Raw genomic sequence first — 12,226 nt, 5'->3', positions numbered from 1 at the left:
TATTCGAAAGGGCAAGTTAACGAACGGGAGCAAAAGGAACAGATTCAATTTTTTTTTATTGCTTGAGGTAGTCCGTAACGTCTTTTTGTTTCTCGCTCTTGATGCGCGACTCAAAAAGCATGGAGCATAGAGTGCGCACATGTTTAAACGCTGGCTCAGCGTCACATGTCACAAAGCAAGCGCCAACGAACTGTTTCACGGGCGGTAGGAGCGTCGGCCAGTAAAAGATAAAAATAAATTTACATAAAACAACTTCACGCCTAGAGAAGCAAGAGTATCGTCTGCTGGATTTATTGTTTTCAAGGTTATGGTACCCGCTGCTTGCCTAAACGGGGCACTGTTGCGGGTTGGTGGAAATCGAGTTAACCGAAGCTCCATACTTTCGAGTTCGAAATAAGCGGGTTTTCCTTTTATAGCAACGCATGTTTTTTCGCAAGAACTTTTCAGTGCGTTCGAATAAGCGTAAATTATGATTAACCGAGGTAGAATTAACGAGAGTCGACTGTACGTAGCGAAAAGAAACGCTTTCCTTATGTATCTTCTTGTCGTTAAAAATTACTTTTGTAGGAGTTAACAACGGGGCATGAAGGAGTAACATCATATGGTATACAAGTTTTCATGTTACTACATCCTGAATTTTCATGGCAACTGGCGCTACTAGAAATACACTGGCGAAACGTACTTCACGAGTCCATTCCATCATCAGTAAGTCCACACCAGTCTAGATCAAATTATTGTCCATTTTATTGGAACCTGACGGCAAGAATATGCCGAAACCACTTTTGCACAGTTTTGGACTCATCTGATTTCATATTCTGAATTAATACTTTGCGTAATTCCTCCCGAGTTAATGCTGAAAAGGAATAATGTCATCGTGTATTAATTACACTGTATACCAGAGGTCTCGCGAGGAGATACTATATTTATAGTTCTGCAATATCCGTAGTGGAGCTCGACAGTTTTTTGTCGACTACGGATAGTTATGTCCGGGCACCCAAAAGTGACAGTGCTTGTTGTGGCGCACCAGAGGGCACTACAAACAGTCAGGACTGTATAATGCCAGTTTTGCGCACTACTGTTTGAGAACACATTATTTTTTGCTCGGCAAGCATGTTGTTTTATAGCGGAAAAATACGAGGACACCTAAGTACTTCTTATGAGTTGTGAATGCAGAAGCATTGATATCCAGTTGATCAGTTTTGAGCATCTTTAAGGACACTAAAGTATAAATTTCGGCGCGGTGAGTTTTCTTTTCGTCACGACATCCTAAAAAAGAAATTTTGCACACATTGCTGCTTATTTTGTCTTAAAACAATAGTCGTCATCTGTCTTGCTTGCCTTTACTTTCTTTAACGCCGTGCGCCTGGTAATTCTAGATCACAAACGGCATGCGAATTGTCAGCGTACCATAGCATTCTTGACAGAGAAATAGCGAGCGTACAGTTTTCAAGACAGGAAACACAGGCTAGACAAATGATAATTATTGTTACGGGACAACATACGCCTCAAGGAGGGCGGGGGTTATTTTGTTGTTTTAGAATCTAGTGAATGCTTTGTATGTCCCCAATAAAGAAACTCGTATGCTTGATACCTTACATATCCGTAATCCCATATCATGTGGATGCCGGTATTAAAAAAAAATCGCGTTTCCGCATAAGTAAAAAATAACTCTAAATTGTGGATATGAGACAATTTTTTTTTCTTGAAATGGATGACTGGGCCACATGGATGGATGGATGGATGGAGTAACTTTATAGAAAGGTCCTGCGAGCTACGGGGCGCAAGGTCCCATAGAGCGGGCTACTCCCACGTTGGGACCGGGAGTTGTAACTCCCTGGCCGCATCGTGGGCTCGCTGGACGGCCCAGAGCTGCTCCGCCAGGTCCGTGCTGCGTAATGCGTCTTGTAGCCTGGCGGAGTCTTGATCCTTGTTTGCGTGGGTCCGACCACACGGCCAGAGCAAGTGATGTACGTCTAGTGTTCTATGGCAATTTTCGCAATATGATGTTTTGTATAGGTCAGGCATGTAATGGTGTAGTCTGTTCTGCGTGGGGTACGTGTTTGTTTGAAGCATTCTGAACGTCAGGGCTTGAGGCCTGGTGAGCTTATTGTGAGGTGTGCTGTATATTCGGCGGTCTAGATAAAAGTGCTTTATGATCTCGTTATATGTGGAGGGAGGGTCCCGATTCTCGCTGGGATGGTCACGACCAGAATAGGGGGCGTCGCGGAAGGTGAGGTCTCGCGCGCTCCTGTGAGCCATCTCATTGAGATTGCGAGGGGCGTCCTCGATCTCTCCGAGGTGTGCCGGGAACCAGCAGATGGTGTGATGCTGCAGCGGTGCGGATCTATTGATTATTTGTAGTGCTTGTCTTGCAACTGCTCCTTTCTGAAAGGCTTTGACGGCCGAGCGTGAATCGCTGTAGACGTGGGTGGTAGTCGGGTCTGTGAGCGCGAGTGCAATGGCAACCTGTTCTGCTATCTCGGACTTGTGGGTCTTGACTGTGAGAGCGTTTCTCACTTGACCTTGCTTATTGATCGTGGTGGCAACGAAGGCTTTCCTGGTTGGGTACTGTGCCGCGTCAACGAAACAGGCTAGGATCTTCTTATCACGTATTTCGCGCAGGATGAACGATCCGCGTGCCAGCCTTCTGGGTTGATGGTGCGCCGGGTTCATGTTCCGCGGCAGTGGGCGAACCGTGTAAAAGTTGCGTGTGTCCGTCGGAACGCTTTGATATAGATTCTCGATTACTGTGGTGTCATGACCTAGTTTGGCTAGGATGTCTCTACCCGGTTTGGTTCCAGAGAGTCTTGTCCATTGAGCCCGTTCTTGAGCTTCGGCGATTTCTTCAAGTGTGTTGTGTACCCCCAGTTGCAGCAGGAGCTCTGTCTCGGTGTTCTTGGGGATTCCCAGCGCTAGTTTGACTAGCTTCCTCAGTTGTACATTGAGTTTGTCCTTCTCCGCTACCTTCCATCTGTGCATGGCCGCCTCGTAGGTGAAGTGGCATAGCGCAAAGGCGTGTGTTAGCTTGAGAAGATTTTCTTCCTTAAGGCCGTGTTGTCTGTTGGCTACGCGTCGTATGAGGTTCAATGCATTATTCGACTTTGTCACGATCTTCTCCACTGTAGCGGCGTTAGAGCCGTTGCTCTCAATGAACATCCCAAGGACTCTCATTTTGCTGACGTGTGGAATGGTTCCTACGTCTTTTGTTCTGAGAGTAACGACGTGTGTGTCTCTGATTTCGTTCTTTGGTTTGGGACCGCTCCTCGATGGTTTGTAGACGAGGAGCTCCGACTTCGCAGGCGAACATCGCAGGCCGGTGGGAGCGAGGTATTCCTCGATCACGTCGATCGCTTCCTGCAGAGCGCTTTCAATTGATCCCAGGCTACCTCCGGGGACCCAGAGCGTTACGTCATCGGCGTATATCGTGTATTTGACGTTCTCGATTTGATCCAGTTTCTTGCCTAGGCCAGCTAGCGCAAGGTTAAAAAGCGTCGGAGAGATGACAGAACCTTGCGGGGTGCCCCTGCCTCCGAGTTTGTATTTCTGGGACTTGATTTCCCCTAGACGGAGGGTGGCCGTTCTGTCGCTCAGGAACGATTTTGTATAAGCGTAGAGTCTCGTGCCGAGGTCGAGGTTGGAGATCGTGTCGAGTATGTAGTCGTGTGATAAATTATCGAATGCCTTTTCGAGGTCTAGCCCTAGGATTACTCTCGCGTCTCTCGTGTCTGCGTCAATGATCTGATGCTTGAGGAGCTTCATGGCGTCTTGGGTGGATAGCCCGGGTCTAAAGCCGATCATTGCTGCGGGGTAGACATCTCTATCTTCGAGATGTTTCGAGAGCCTGTTTAGGACCGCGTGCTCGGCTACCTTGCCGACGCAAGACGTCAGCGAGATAGGTCTGAGGTTATTGATGTTGGGCGCCTTGCCCGGCTTTGGGATGAGCACGATAAGGGCCGTTTTCCAGTCTTCTGGTAGTGCTCCATTCCTCCAGATTTTGTTGATTTCCTCTGTGAGGGTTTCGATTGAGGTTTCGTCGAGGTTTCTAAGTGCCTTGTTAGTTACGCCATCCGGCCCCGGCGCTGACTTGCTGTTTAGGTTCTGAAGCGCCGTGCGCACCTCTTCGGTTGAGAAGTCCCGATCAAGCTCTGGGTTGGCTTTGCCGCGATATGCATCGGCGGTCGTGCCTCTAGCATTTTTGGCCAGCGGGAGGTACTTGTCGGCAAGACGGTCAATGAGCTCATTTTCCGTAGTAATTTTGAGTTCCTCGTGCATGATCTTGTTCAGCGTACGACCCTGGTCCGCTTTGGTTTTGGTTCTATCTATAAGATGTTTGAGCAGGTGCCACGTCGTCCCGCTGCTGATGCGGCCGTCCGCGGCGTCGCACACCTCGTTCCATTGCTGGTTAGATAGTTGCGTGCAATATTCTGCAATCAGCCGGTTGAGGGAAGAAATTCTTTTCCTGAGCCGTCGATTGTGTCTTTGTTCTTTCCATCTCCTGGTGAGCGATTGTTTGGCTTCGAGCATGTGGGCCAGTCGGCTGTCCATGCTTTGAACGGGAAGATCTGTCTCTATTTCCTTCGTGGCCGCCTTAATGTCGGCCTTTAGTTGCGACGTCCATTGTTCCATTGTTTCGTTGCCTGTTCGGCGTTCGTGTCTGAACTCGCGGAACTTGTCCCAATCGACGTACGTCATTTTTCTGGGTCCTCTGGATGGGGTGTCAATTGTTGTCTCAACAATGTGATGATCGCTGCCCAGATCCTCGAAGAGGTTGTTCCACTGATAGTGTGGAACGTTGCGGACGAAAGTGAGATCTGGCGTTGTGTCGCGGTTGACCGAGTTACCCGTTCTTGTGGGGTACTCGGGGTTCGTGATGAGCGTTAGGTCAAGTTCATCGGCGTCGTTTAGCAAGTCCTTGCCTTTGGCTTCGCTGGCGACGTATCCCCAGGCCGTGTTAGGGGCGTTGAAGTCCCCGGCCACGATCACGGGGTTGTCGCCGGCATGGTTGCGGGCGAGCTGGAGTATTTGCTTAAATTTTTGTGCTCTGTGCTTGGGGCTGCTGTAAACGTTTAGTATGAATATGCTCTTGGCGTTCTTGGCTCTAGGGAAGACTTCCGTGAGAATGAATTCGCAATTGCTGCGGTCGTGATTAATGTTGTGTGTCGTGTGGGCTAGCTTGTTGCTGACCAACGTGGCGATACCTCTACATTTGTGTTGCGGTGTCGTTGCGGTCACGTCATAGCCGGGTAGCGAGGGTGTAGCGGTATTTGTCTCTTGTAGGAGAATGACTTGGGGTTTGTCTTTTTTGGCTCGAATGTATTGTTGCAGGGGGCCTTTTTACGGACGTAGCCCCTACAATTCCATTGCCAAAGGCGAAACGTTTCAGTTTGCACAGCCATCTTTGTTGTTGGCGTTGGGTGGCCTTTGTGAGGCCACGTTGTTGCTATGTTTATCGAGCGACAATGCTCGAGGTAGCTTGGTGATAGTAGGCTGTGACGTCACAGACGGGTGGTCTGCCATTTCTAGCGCGTTGAGCCTTGCGCCATGGATGTTGATCGTCTCCATCATGTGGTTGATCTGTAGCGTTATCCTGTCGTAACCTTCCTTGAGGGTCCCTATTGTCGTCGCAAGTTTGTCTTGCCCTTCCTTTAGTGACGCGACGGAAGCCCGCTGAGCAGTTCCCTGATTTCCCTAATGTCGCTGTCCGTGCTCGATGGATGTGTGTTTGTCACGGCTTTTCTCTTATGCGGATTGCGCGTGGATTCCACGACCGGTACTTCCACTACCATGGGTTCTGATGTTACTTCGGTTTGATTAGAGTCGTGGGGTGGTGGCGTTTTGAGTTGTCTGATTTCCTCGACAAGTTGTGTGATGGTTTGCCTTAACTCTTTGTTTTCGTGTTCTAGTCTTTTAATCGTATTTGCTATTTCTACTTGCTCTGGCCGTGCTATCGGACTCACCTGGCTGGCGGCCTGCTGTTGGTGCTGCTGTTCTTGTCGCTCCTGTTGTTGGTGCTGCTGAACTCGTTGGGCCCACGTCAACCGGTCATCACCGCCAACTCGTGGGCTGGGGGCGAATCGTATCCTTGATGAGGGTCGCTGGCTCGGGTTCCTGGAGCGTCCTCGCGATCGTGAGGACAGGCGACCGCGGTTCCTCGATCTCGAGCGGCCCCGCTCGCCGGACAAGCGAGCACCTGCGTTGGCGGCCACGTTGTCGTTGATGGCGCTACTCTCGGCGTCCTTGAGCGGCGGGAAGTCGTGCTGACCCAGGGCGATTGGCCCTGATCTCGTGGTGCTTTTGCTTGCGTTTGCTGCGAGTTTTCTTTCAACTCGTCGTCTTCGGACGACGTAGGGGAGTTGGAAGCGGTTCTTGCATTCCTTGCTTGCCGTGACATGATTTCCATCGCAGAGCGCACATTTGATCGAGGTGCACACATGATCTGCGTTAGGGTTAGCTAGTCCACAGCCTTTGCAAATTGCGTCGTCGGGCGAGGCCACATAATATTCATAGAATATCGTCCATCGTAAGACTCACTGGAGTTGCGTAATTTTTCTACCATTCGACATGTATTCACGGAAAAAGTGCGTCGCTGTTTCTTTTATCGTTCTCAGCGCACAGTCGGCCGTGGAATTCGTTTTGGATTGATTCTATTCTACGCGCCAAGTTTTCGCATCGTGTGAAGGAGTCGCGAGTCCGTTGGTATGAATTAGACGCGTTATATACAACCTGGTTGTTATCTATCGTTTTTTTTTCTCTCGTAGGCTTTCTTTTTGTTCATTAGAGCGTATTCTTTAAAAATCGCCTGTGACAAGCAGCGCATGCAACTATGTCTGTCTGTCTGGGTGAATTATCTAAAAAGGCGGCCGTTACATCCGCGGAAGACTGCTATGCAGGGGTGACCAAATAAAAGGATTTGCTAAAGAAGTTTTTAACTTGCATTCGCTAATAGCCTTTAAGGCACGCGTTCCAATTGCGAAATTGAAACCGAGCAATAGTAGAATTATGTTTTCTTAGCAAGAATCGAGGCTTGCACCGCGGTTTCAAGATATCCATCCTTAAGGTGTGCTACATGTACATAAGCGTCCCAGACGACCGTTTACTTCAAAAGCGTGCGTTGGGATACTTTTCGTCCTTGTGTCGAGTATCCGAGCGCTACGCAAAGGTCGATTACGTTCGCGGGCCAGCGAAGGCTTTTCCACTGGCGCCAGATTCCTTTGGTGTCGCTTTGGCGCGAAACGCTGCGCGCGAAACGAACGCTGCAAACGACGACGCGCGAAGCGTGACGTTCATTGCAGGAGCACGTACCTGTCGTGACGCTGAGTGCCAACCCGACGAGCACTGTCAGGAACGTGGCGAGCAGGCAACACCAGTAGGCAGAGAGGCGGTACAGGGCAAACACGTCAGGGCTGCACACAATGGAGATTGAGAAACGTGAACCGAGAGACAGTGTGACATGGAAGTGTGCGCTCTAGAGCTTGGAACAGGTCTGGGTGACGTTTTCGCGACGTGACAAATAGATTCTGAAAAAAAAAAAAAAAACGTGGAGCGGAAGCTTTGGGACTACCGGTCTACGAAAGAAGGCAGGGAGTGACTTATAAGCGGTTCCTGAACGGACGAGAAATTCATTAACAGATGGGAAGATATAATGAAGGTAACGATTGTCACGTCTGCGTGCCATCGATGAAAACTTAAACCAAGAAAAAAAAAAAAAAGAAAGCCGGCTGGCAGCAGTAGGGAAGCGATCGCTCAACCTATCAGATCGATGAATTAAGGGCCGTTCGATAAAGAAAATACAAATTTGCGCCTTTCCTTCGAAGAAATCACCTGTTGATAGCCGCTGTGTTCTGTCTTTCTGCGACAGTAATAAAAATTTAATTATCGGGTTTTACGCGCCAAAACCACTTTCTGATTATGAGGCGCGCCGTAGTGGTGGACTCCTGAAATTTCGACCACCTGTGGTTCTTTAACGTGCACCTAAATCTAAGTACACGGGTGTTTTCGCCCCATCGAAATCAGGCCGCCGGGGCCGGGATTCGATCCCGCGACCTCGTGCTCAGCAGCCCAACACCATAACCACTGAGCAACCACGGCGGGTCCTGCGAAAGTACAATTGTGCATCGTGCAAGGCAGGGAGGTTAACCAGACTTAAAACGTCCGATTTTCTACCCTGCACTAGGGGAAGGGAAAGGGGAAGTAAAGACGGAAAGAAGAGCGTGACAAAAATAAAAACGTGAGAAAAAAATATGAAAAGAGATGAAATGGGGTCATTATGGTCTTTCTAATAGGCCACTGTCACGTAGAAAGGTCAACAAAGCCTTGACCGACTTATGCTGCGACGACAGTTCACGTCGGCATTCCAAAACTGACTGTTCTGAAAGTGGCCTGTCGTCAAGGCGTGCCAACGCGGTCGCTAGTGACAGCCGGTGCTCGCTGTATCGAGGACAGTGGCAAAGCACGTGTTCGATAGTCTCTTCGCCGCCGCAGTGTCTGCAATTCGTAGCTGATCTGAATTTGTAGCTGATCCGGTCGTATCAATCTGGTTTCCTGCTTTTTTTTTTTTGAAGAAATACTCTAAACGTCTCTCGCTTATCCCGAGTGCTGACCGGCTGATGCTTCCAGGATGTTTCTTTCGTCCGACGTGATGATGGGTTGTCCGACCACGGATGGATGGATGGATGTTATGAGCGTCCCCTTTGGAACGGGGTGGTGGGTTGCGCCACCAAGCTCTTGCTGTTATACTGCCTAATGTCCTACCTAGGTTAAACAATAAAAAAGAAAAAAAAACACTATGAACTACCACACCCAAATTTTCTGATCCACTGTTGCGAACTGTGCTTTTGTACGTCTCCGTCTTTTGTCGTTTCCCTACTTTTCTTCCACCAATCCTCCAATCGCCTCTTACTAATGCCTATTGCGGACATGTTTACTTTTCCACTGCTCTCGCAGAACTCAAGGGCTTCAAGGAGGCCAGTGGTGCCTAAATCGACCGCTGGGTAAACGTCTTCACCTTATAATAAAACATGCTCCATAGTCTCCCTATCTTTACCGCAGCAAGCACATGCTTCTTCTTCCTTCTTATATCTCGCTTTATAGGTGCGTGTTCTAAGGCATCCCGATCTCGCTTCGAAAAGTAATGAGCTTCCCTTTGAGTTATCATAAATTGTTTCTTTCCTGATTTCGTTTTTTCCTCTTAAGTAGTTACTCATGGCTGGTTTCTTTTCCATTGCCGCCGCCCATGAGATTATTTCAGTCTCTCTGACTTTCTGCTTGACATTCTTTGTTGCTGTGTTTCCCATCCTACAGGCCGCATACTTGCTGGTAAGCTTCCTAGCTCTTTTCCTCCACTGTGAATAAATGTTTTTCCTCTACAGATATCTGAACACTCTCCCCGCCCATTTACTTTCTTCTATATTCCTCAGTCGTTCTTCATACTCAATTTTACTGCGAGCTTCCCTCACTTCAAAGCTAGTCCAGCCCATATCACCCTGCACAGCTTCATTTGTAGTCTTCCCGTGAGCGCCCAATGCAAGGCGACCCACTGACCTTTAGTTCCCATCGAGTCCTGACTGTACCCCTGATTTAAAGCAAACATCCACTTTTCCAAAAGTAAGTCCTGGAACCATTACACCTTTACACATACCTCGGACGACCTCGTACCTATTGTATCCCCATAGCGCTCTGTGCTTCATTATGGCTGCATTTCTCTTCCCCTTCACTGTTATTGTTTTTTCCTGTATTTCCATATTTCTATTGCCTTCGTTTATCCATATACCAAGGTATTTATATTCTGTTACCCGAGGTATTTCCCGGCCCTGTATCTCCACTGTCTGTTCGCTGTTTTCATTGAATACCATAACACCTGATTTTCTAACACTAAATTTCAAACCTAAATTGTTGCCTTTCTGCCCACAGATATTAGCCAGACGTTGCAAGTCACATTGCTTGTTATCTAGCAACACAATGTCGTCCGCATAAAATAAACCTGGGAGCTGCTGCTCTATTACTGTACCCGCCTGTTTGTATGAGAGATTAAACCCGATATTACTTCCTTCTAGCGCCCTCTCCATCCTCACCATGTACATCATAAACAGCAGCGAGGATAAAGAACAACCCTGCCTCAGTCCCTTGTCGACAGAAACTTTCTCCTCGCTCCTCATTCCTTCCCATTCAACGCAAACGGTATTTTCTAGGTAAATCTCTCTCAAAAGCTGTAGACAATCGTCACCTAAGCCTTCCCCTTCCAGAATATCCCACAGAATGTTGCGGTCTACGTTGTCATAGGCTCCTGTAATGTCTAAAAAGGCCACATATAACGGTCTGCTTTCTACTTTTGATATTTGAATACACTGAGTAAGAACACATAAGTTATTACCATGGTCGACTGCCGGCAGCGCCTCCTGGCGTGTGCCAAGAAAACAAAAACAAAATGCTCGCGCGAGTCCGCCACCAAACAACGCCGTCGGTCGTATACGAAGAACGTTCCATTTCCCGCGTCCAAACAGCCCTCATCCGGTAGTTTGGCAACAATGGATGCTCGTGCGCATGCTCTCATACGAGACGTACGTGAAGCCGGCGCGCAAGTCCGAGCGCCGCCTCCAAATGCGGCTCAAATTTGTGGCGAGCGATGTTTTGATCGTTCGAGGATTGCGATTGAATGCGCGTCCCTCCGGTGATGCGTTTCTGAGATATACGTCAGGTACGCTCCCGCGCGCTGGGGGCTACTCTGCGGCGCTTTTCGGATCTCGCTAAACGCTTCGTTTTCGGCCGTGACGCTGCGGATCGAGCCAGGGCCGCGCTCAAGTCGCGCTATATCCGCGCGCTGCGTTTCCCGGCACGAAAGCCGGATTGCTTGGCTGCACCCTTGACAGGAGGCCGCCCGAAGACGTGACCTCGTATGGACGCGTCGAGAACGCGTGCACTGCATGCGTTATCGCCGAAATAATTGGCCCGCCATCGTTCGTAATTGCAGCGCGCACGCTGCTCGGTGCACACTTTCCGGGCGCTGCAAATTCCGGCCGCGGAGCCGGCATTTATAGCCCGGAGGGGGAGAGTCGTTATCGGTCTTCGTTTATATCTCGCTGGGGGCTGTCGAGGCGCAGGCGGCGTCCATATGTAGTATGTCGTTAAGGCACCTAGCGGCATTCGCAGTTACTTCCTCGTATTGCAATTCTTTTTTTTTTATTACCTCTTCTAGGTTTAGTGAGGAGCCATGTAGTCATTGAGAAGGTGGCTTCGCGAAACAGTGCGGAACGCGTGAACACCAAGGATGCGCCTTGAGGAGGTTAATAACTGCCTCAGGGGCAGTTGTTTAAATGGCGGATAGGAAGGCAGTCACATTTTAATGCACCCTACTTCGTAGAAGCATAAGAATAAATCACTCCACAGTCAAAAGATGCGTTCGTTGTCTGTCTCCTTTAATAATAATAATAATAATAATAATAATAATAATAATAATAATAATAATAAATACCTATATATACATCAGCAGAAGCTTGATGTGGGCGAGTTGGTTTGGCATACTTGAAGAAAAGAGCGCTACGAAGACGCGGACTAAAGGAGGAACATGTACGACGGACAAAGCGCTACTTCTAACTAAATGTTTAAAAAAATCTTTAAAGAAACGCAAACGCAAAAAACAAACCACAACTTCGCTGCTCGTCCTTCTTCACAGAGTGGAAGGGCTGATTAATTTTTTTTTATTTGCCGCGCATTCTACGGAACAACTACTTCATGTAACTACAACTGCGACTCGCAGTCGTAACGTATCGTCAAATCACGCATCGTTTGCGCACCTCCGAGCCACCTCTGTGCAACGCACTACGTTTCGATCGCGGGCGCGCGCGGTGCGCTGTGGCCGCTGTTCGGAGAAACGTATCACTCCGCCCCTTCGGTGGCAGTATAGGCTTAGGTACACGACGACGTCCTTGACGTAATGATTGCGTCATACTTCTGCGACGTAAAAGTACGAGACTTCATGTTGCGTGGAATTGCATGACGTATACCCAATGTTAACGAATGCATTTCTTTCACGTTGTATGTGACGCACTACTTTTTCAGTCGCCAGTGCGATCTTGGCTATGGAGTCTTCACCACGTCTGTGTCTTTCGTCACATGTGAACGAAATGCGTAGGTGTGCGTCATGCGATTCGATGGAACACCAAGTCTCATACATTTATGTCGCAAAATATCGCGTAACTATTACGTCACGTGCTACGCATGAAAGGAATCG

At 48.7% G+C, this 12,226-nt stretch overlaps 1 protein-coding gene across 1 annotated transcript in view; it reads left to right on the top strand.

The window, feature by feature from the left end:
• Positions 1–12,226, top strand: part of LOC142560586 (lysosomal protective protein-like) — a 260,452-nt gene that overhangs the window by 136,384 nt on the left and 111,842 nt on the right. The window lies entirely within an intron of this gene.

The sequence above is a fragment of the Dermacentor variabilis genome, chromosome 10 (assembly GCF_050947875.1).
Source record: "Dermacentor variabilis isolate Ectoservices chromosome 10, ASM5094787v1, whole genome shotgun sequence".
In the NCBI taxonomy this organism is placed as follows: Eukaryota; Metazoa; Arthropoda; class Arachnida; order Ixodida; family Ixodidae; genus Dermacentor; species Dermacentor variabilis.
Note: the sequence above shows the minus strand (reverse complement) of the source record. Positions and strands in the feature narration are given on the sequence as shown.